Below are 7,542 nucleotides of genomic sequence, written 5' to 3'. Positions count from 1 at the left end.
TCAGTCTCCAAGTCTGAATCCTAACAGAACTGAAAACAGAGACACGACGAACACAACGGAGTTGACAATAAAACTGCAGGGAGGAGAGGAAACCACCCCGAGAGGCTCCGGCTTCAAACACCGCAGCTAACAACGCTACAGCCGTACACGCTACAGCCGTGCACGCCACAGCCGTGCACGCCACAGCCGTGCACGCCACAGCCGTGCACGCCAACCTCCCCTCAGACATGATGCTAATCGAGCTAAAGACGTGTGCGCAAACGCAATCAGCTAACTCGACCTGTTCACTAACGCCATCTAAAGCGCCGTGCGATCGTACCCAAGCGTATTACATAAACATTCCGACAGACAAACACGCCTGACGTGTGGACGCCACGGGACGAGCGCAGGACAAAAGACAAGACGAGGAGCAGTGCTGAGCAAATCAGAAGCTTCATAAAGTCAGGAATGTGCAGGGAAATGAGCGTTTCCTGTCTGTACTGTGTGACCAGAAGTATGAAGAAGTACATTTATCTACTCCCATTTTATTAAGAGAAAACGAACCAGACATCCTTCAGCGAGGAGTTTACAGGGTTGGGGCTCAGATATATCCTCTACTGTGTGTGTGTGTGTGTGTGTGTGTGCGTGTGTGTGTGTGTGTGTGTGTGTGGAGTCTGCATGTTACATCAATACTGTGATTGTAATACTTAAATACATTTTAATATGCTAACCTAAATTAAATAAAGTGCAAGGGCCGTTCAAGTCAAACCGGGACGTGATGGATTTTCTGGTGGATAAAAGCGATCGAGATTTACAGAAGACTTTAATCACAGTACGGTGATGAGACTCTTCGCCGCAGTGAAAAGGTTTTTAAGAAGGTTCCGTACGTCTGTAAACGACGATCCTGGCCGAGGTGGCTCGGAGCCCACTGCAGTCATTCCTGTGAATGTTCGGATAGTGGAACGCCTGATCCTAGAAATCTGACGTCACTGACTGCTGAAAGAAAGAGACGCATCCGTCTGTGTGTGAACTGTACACACACTCATTCACCGACACGACTCGCACATTACAGGAACTCGGCTGGGCGTTATTATCGTCCTGGGAGTTCCCGGGAGGCCGGCGTTTCAGATGTGAATGAATCGGGCTCCGGGCGTACTGAGAAAACTTTCTCCCTTGATGGTGTCCAAGCTCTAGTGAGACACTGGGAGAAGTGCATCAGTGTATCAGGGGATTATAGAGAGACATAAAGGGAGTGTTTACAGTCAGGACTGTGGTCGGTTAAATCCCGGTTTGACTTGAACGCCCAGGTACTTTTCCCCACCCACCTCATTTCTTCAGAAAGCTCTACTCTGAGATGTTCAGGTCTTTGTGTCTCTTCTAAAACCGCACTATTCAGGTTGTGTGTAAAGGTTGTTGTTACTGAAGCGAAACCCCGATCTCAGTGTTATTAGTGTAAACTGAATTTTGCTGAAAACCAAGAGCAGGGTTTGGAAATGATTACATCAGCCCGTGACACTCCTCACTCCGAGCAGGTGCGAGTCGATAGTGACACAGGCAGGTCTGATGAGAAACGGTTTATATATAAAGCTTAAGATTTTTAGAGCTCATGAGTTAACCATAAATGAAATAGCACACGTTTAATGTGAAAATGTAATTAGTTGAATATTTCACGTGTATCTGCTCGGGTTCGTTCTCAGCTAAGCGAGCTAGCCTTACTAGCCACACACACACACACACACACACACACACAGCAGTCAGAGACAGGGCTGACCTCTGCTACTTGCGGTGTTGTTCTTCCTGAATTCTCTAAACACACTTAATAAACTCGCAGGAATCTTGTACGGAATGCTTTGGATTTCTTGCTTGAGAGAATCTGATCAAATTTGAATAAAACTGAGAACATCAGAGTTACTCTCTGTCTGAAGGCGCCGTTCTGGACATGAAGGTTTGTAGGAGGTGAACCCTCGCCTGTTGCTTCATCACACACTGGTGTGAGCTCAGGGTCGGGTCTAAAAATCACATGACAGAAGGGAGGCTACGGTGCCAAGCTTCAAAACAGATCCTTTAAGATCCTTTTCTCTAATAGCAGCCTGTAACACCAAAACCACTTTAATGTACAACACACACACAAACACACACACACACACACACACACACACTTGTGTTCAAGCGTGATTTCTCTAATTACTGTAATTTACGTTCTGAGATGTTCTTTCCTTCCACTGTAGCCAAAACCTCCACTGTTTCAGCTTCACACACACACACACACACACACACACAAAAATGAAAGAAATAATTTCCCTGTCATATAAAACGAAAGCTGATTCATCATCGTTCATCACACACACACACACACTCGAACGTGAAAAGCTACAATGTGACGCAGTAAAATGAGTAAAGCTCAGGGTGGATCTGGAGCGTCACTCTCCAACATCCCCGAATGGTTAAACCTGTTCCTAAACAAAAAAAGGGTCGAATCCTCTTAATTGATGAAGCTCTGAACAGGACGGGTGGCTTCTGACGATACACCTCATCCGCACGTCTCGTACTGAAGGCAACAGTGAAAACACACGTCTTGACAGGAAGTGAAGCTCCAACCTTTGATGATGTCACTCACAAAGAGGAAGTTATTTAGAAAGTGGCAGAGGTTTAGGCCCCTGAGCACTAAGATGGCTGAGGTTTAGGCCCCTGAGCACTAAGACGGAGAGCATTCCTCAGACAGGCTCCCCGTCCCTCACCTCACCTGCTTCTACACAACACCATCTGGGTTTGTCCCTCGCAGTGAGACGCTGAAACCAGACCTCTTTCCTGGTCATTATTAGGTTTCAGGCCTGGACAATGCTCTGTGTGTGTGTGTGTGTGTGTGTGTGTGTCGTCATTGCTAATTCATGCACACACGCACTCTTACACAATCTAACTTTCAACGAAGAGCTACACCTACAGCACAGAGACACGGAACACATCTCACCGCGAGCAGATCTGAGCACGCTCACCTGTTGTGTAGGACATTAGCCAGTCACCTTGTTCGCGGGGTGAGGACATGGCTCATGAGGACAGGTTTGGCCTGTTTGAGGACGAGCAAGCAGGAGATCAGATCAGGTTTGGCCAAGCCTCACTCCCCAGCACTCGCACTTCATACCGGACACACTCTACTACTGCGCCAACATTTTCACCTTCACTTTCTCTCAACACACACAGCGCAGTATAAAATATCTACTAAACTTCACATCTCGCTAAAATCTCACCGTCCCACACGTCTCATTACGACGTCAGCACGTCCATTTTATACAGCTCTCTACTTAATAGAAACACACTGGATGTTTCGGTTTCACCTCACCTTTAAAATACTGATCTGTTATAACAGCACACACACATACACACACTTTCAGAAGAGGGTTTGAGCGTTCCCGTGCCCCCTCGGCCTACACCCGTGGAGCGCTCCACGCCCCTTCTGTCTACACTTGTAGCACATTGGAAGTCAACACATTCTTCAGCTCTATTCAAAGATCACCAGACTAAATAAAAATCAACCCTCATCATTTAATTCAAACGTTCAACCTCTTCCTCAACCCTTTCCTTTAATTTACCCAGTTTTCTGAACTTTCATTGCATCATTTCATTATTCATTGCATCATAGGGCATTTTGCTTATCTTGCGTTTATTGTAATACCACTTACAACACAATGCATCATGGGTTGCGTAAAGTACAGTATACAGATTATAAACATCACCTTTAAACCTAAGAAAATGTTTTAGCATAACATTAAATCACTGAAAAATAAGACTAAATTTACACCCCTATATGGTCAGGACTAAATCGCCTGCACACCTTTAACCCGGCTGTGCATTAGGTTCGAGCCCATCCTGGAATGTTTATGGCAGGGCAGTTTTTTTTTTTTTTGCTCTATCTGACCCTGGAAATCCCCGGAGAGTGAGAGCAAAGCGCATAACCTCATGCTTTCAGTTCTCTCCTTACACTCCCTCCTGTGTAGCCTGTGTGAGCGCAACAATAGCCTACATTCTGTGTACACTCGGGTGAATCTCACACTCCAAAGGGTTCTCGGAAGCTGTGTGTCGAAAAAGGAAGCATTAGGACGTGTACCGAAAAGGTGAAAATGTGTTTATTTGTTGCTTCATAATGAGAAGCTGGTAGAGCGCAGAGGTTTAACCTATCTAGATGTGCGTGTGTGTGTGTGTGTGTGTGTGTGCTCTCTGATCACATTAGGACATTTGTATGTTTAATCTGTGAAAATCATCACCAGGAGCATGATACACACTGAGGCTAGATTTTTTTTTGTACTACAAAGAAAGAAAGAAATCATTTGATCCCCTTTGGGCTGAAACATAAGCCTAAGTGTGAGCTCGGGAATGCAAAAAAAAAATTAATTAGCCAAAAATAATGCGCGCCCCCGGCTACCACCACTGTGAGCGGGAGCGCGCAAGCGACTTCCCACGCACGCGCTTGTAAACAATCATGCACTCGCCTTTTAAACAGAACATAAAAGCAACATGGCGTCCTGTTGGAAACATCCTGAACCACCACCATCATCACACACACACACACACCCAGAGGGGAGGATGTTAATGTGTGAACAGTGATGGTGGATTTGTTCTGCACAGAGACGCTCCTTTGATGTTTTTGTTGCTGTTAAGATGGCAGCCTGTTCATTATCTCCTCTCTGAGATCAGTGCGGTCGAGTCCCGGGCTGCGACACACTGCACTGCTGGTTCTGGGATTAGAACGTTTAGAGGGAGCAGCGCCACTTCCTCAAAGAGAACTTTACTGTTGTTACACCCAGAACCTGTCTGTTTCTCCCTCACACACACACACACACACACACACACACTACAGAATGTTACAAAACACTTCCGCTTCAGGCTTTAATCCGCCTTCCGGTTTGCTTTAAACAGCGCAACAAAGTATCCATGTGAATCCTCAGCTCCTGCGCGCGCGCGGCACCCGGAAAACAACAAGAAAACAACACCCCCCCATCACTCACACACACACGCCATTTCCGCTTAACACATTAATCTAATTCGATGCAACATTGTATCAGAACACACGGCACTGTGTGTGTGTGTGTGTGTGTTATTATGTAACGCAGCCAGTGTGTCACGGTCTAACATGTAGCTTAAATACCAGACAGAAAGCCTGAACAGATCTACAGCGGAAAGAGAACACACACACACACACACACACACACACAGAGAGAGAGAGAGAGAGAGGACACACACTCACCCATCCATCGCACAGCAGAGCAGCTCGAGACTAACAGCAGTGTGGACATGAGGAGGAGGAGGAGACGCTGCACACTCCGAGCTCTGTGTGTGTGTGTGTGTGTGTGTGTTGACTCCAGCTCCACTCCCACAGCCACCCAGTCTCACTCGACTCTCAGCACAAAGCCAAGCCAAGCAGCACTTCCTGCTCCTGACGCTCAGCGCGCGCGCGCACACACACACACGCACGCACGCACGCACGCAGCACTGGCATGCTCAGTACAAAATGGCCTCCCCCCCCCCCCCCCCCCCCCCCCCCCTCCGAGCTGACACACCTTTCTCTGGTTAAAGAATTGCAGAAGGCGCGCGCGCGCGCACACACACACACACACACTTCATGTTTGTATAATGCACTGAGGGTGGAAATGATAACCATAATGAGATGATAAAGTGTGTGTGTGTGTGTGATGCACAGAATAATCAGAACACACACACACACACACACGCTTTATTATTGTTACTGTAATGAACAGATTCCACATGAAAAAAACAACAATAATCCTGTAACATTGTAACAGTGACGTCGTTTGTCATTGTGTGTGTGTGTGTGTGTGTTTTGCTCAGAATGTTTAACTCTTTCATGTTTCAGCTGATTGAATCTTACTGTTCCTGCCCCGTCTCTCTCTCTCTCTCTCTTACACACACACACACACACACCAACATAAAGCTGTTTTCTGCTCATTCTTTAGGAAACATGTGGGAACTTGTTGCACCAGTTGGACCGGATTTGCTGCAGTCCTAAACACACACACACACACCATAATAAGGCTACATTGTTTAACACTCTAATGACTTGGACCTTCAGGTTTAGTTGAACAAAACCGTACAAACGCGTCTGTGCCAGACTGAAGCTCTATATCAGGACAATCAGGAGAGGGTTCGACACTTCTGAGCATTAACCAGAGTGTTGTAGCTACAGCGCCCCCTAGCGACATGGATTAGGCACTAAACCCCCCAAAAAATCTAGAAAAAAAGAGGAACCAGACAGACAGACAGAGAAACAGACAGACAGACAGCTACAATAGGGAGATAATCACACATTCACTACCTGTTTTGGTTAATATGAGTTTATTCTCACCCGTAACTGTACACATTGTAAGATGTTCCCCATGTTCCCTATGTTCCGTATGTTCCCCATGTTCCCTATGTTCCCCATGTTCCCCATGTTCCCTATGTTCCCCATGTTCCCTATATGATAAATGCATACTGAGATATTCTGAGTTATAACACTGTTATCAGTATTTAAGCACATCTAGTCATGTCTTTTATCATGTTTTTGGTTGATGAAGGTGTACAGAGCAGCACTAAAGTGCCTGAGTGAGAGAAACTGCCCATTTCTCCTCTTTGAGCCAAAAGGGGAAGTAAATAAATAAATGATTTAGGTGGTTGTGCCTGCATACGTACAAGTAGTTCATAATTGCTAAAATGAAAACCAAATTACATCAAGACCCTGTATGCCAGGTCACAGGTGCCTGAAGCCTACACCAGAAGACTTAGGGCATGCGGCGGGGTTCACCCTGGGACAGAGTGCCAGTCCATCGCAGGGTAAATGCACACACAATGGGCCATTAGAGAAGACCAGTTACCTGCTCTGCATGTCTGTTGACTGTGAGAGAAAACCAAAGTACCCAGAGGAAACACACCAAGCATGGGGAGAACGTACAAATTACACACACACACACACACAAGGCTGGAATCAAACCCTTGACCCTGGAGGTGTGAGGCCACAGCGCTAACCACTACACCACTGTGCCATCTTAGCAAAAACATCAAAGTTAAAAATACAACAATCATGTAAGCAAATGCACGCGCGTGTGTGTTTGTGTGTGTGTGTGTGTGTGTGTGTCTGTCTGTCTGTCTGTCTGTGTGTCTTACAAGAATCATGGAATAAATTTCAGAACTTTTTAATGGTACAATAATAGTTTCATTGTCTTTAAAATAGTTTTACAGCTCACATAATATAAAAAAAATTATCAGAGTTTAGTCTTTAGGTTTTTTTAAAATTAATGTTGTAGACATTTGTACAGTAAATGCTAACCGTGAGGCTAATTAAAGATCGTAGTAACAGTGCCACTGGTGTGCTTTCTGTTGTTTTTTTGAACCATTTTAGATTGAGGCAGACAGATGGCGTCATTTGTATCAAATTGTTATGAATTATTTAAAAGAATCACAAATTTATTTCTTATTTGAACAGGAATAGTTTAAAGTTCACTTTAAAAATGCAAAAAAGCATAGTTTGGTTTTCCTCAATCTTAAGTTATAAATGAAGACATTCCTGTACAGAGT

At 45.3% G+C, this 7,542-nt stretch overlaps 1 protein-coding gene across 1 annotated transcript in view; it reads right to left on the bottom strand.

The window, feature by feature from the left end:
- The window catches only part of ptbp3 (polypyrimidine tract binding protein 3), a 54,545-nt gene extending 49,134 nt beyond the window's left edge, over positions 1-5,411 (bottom strand). The window contains exon 1 of the mRNA XM_053515737.1: positions 5,219-5,411. The gene's annotated coding sequence lies outside the window, so the exon portion shown is untranslated. The remainder of the gene's footprint in view (positions 1-5,218) is intronic.
- Between the last annotated feature and the right edge of the window lie 2,131 nt (positions 5,412-7,542).

The sequence above is a fragment of the Clarias gariepinus genome, chromosome 17 (genome assembly GCF_024256425.1).
Source record: "Clarias gariepinus isolate MV-2021 ecotype Netherlands chromosome 17, CGAR_prim_01v2, whole genome shotgun sequence".
NCBI lineage: Eukaryota > Metazoa > Chordata > Actinopteri > Siluriformes > Clariidae > Clarias > Clarias gariepinus.
This window is presented reverse-complemented; position numbering and strand designations above follow the sequence as displayed.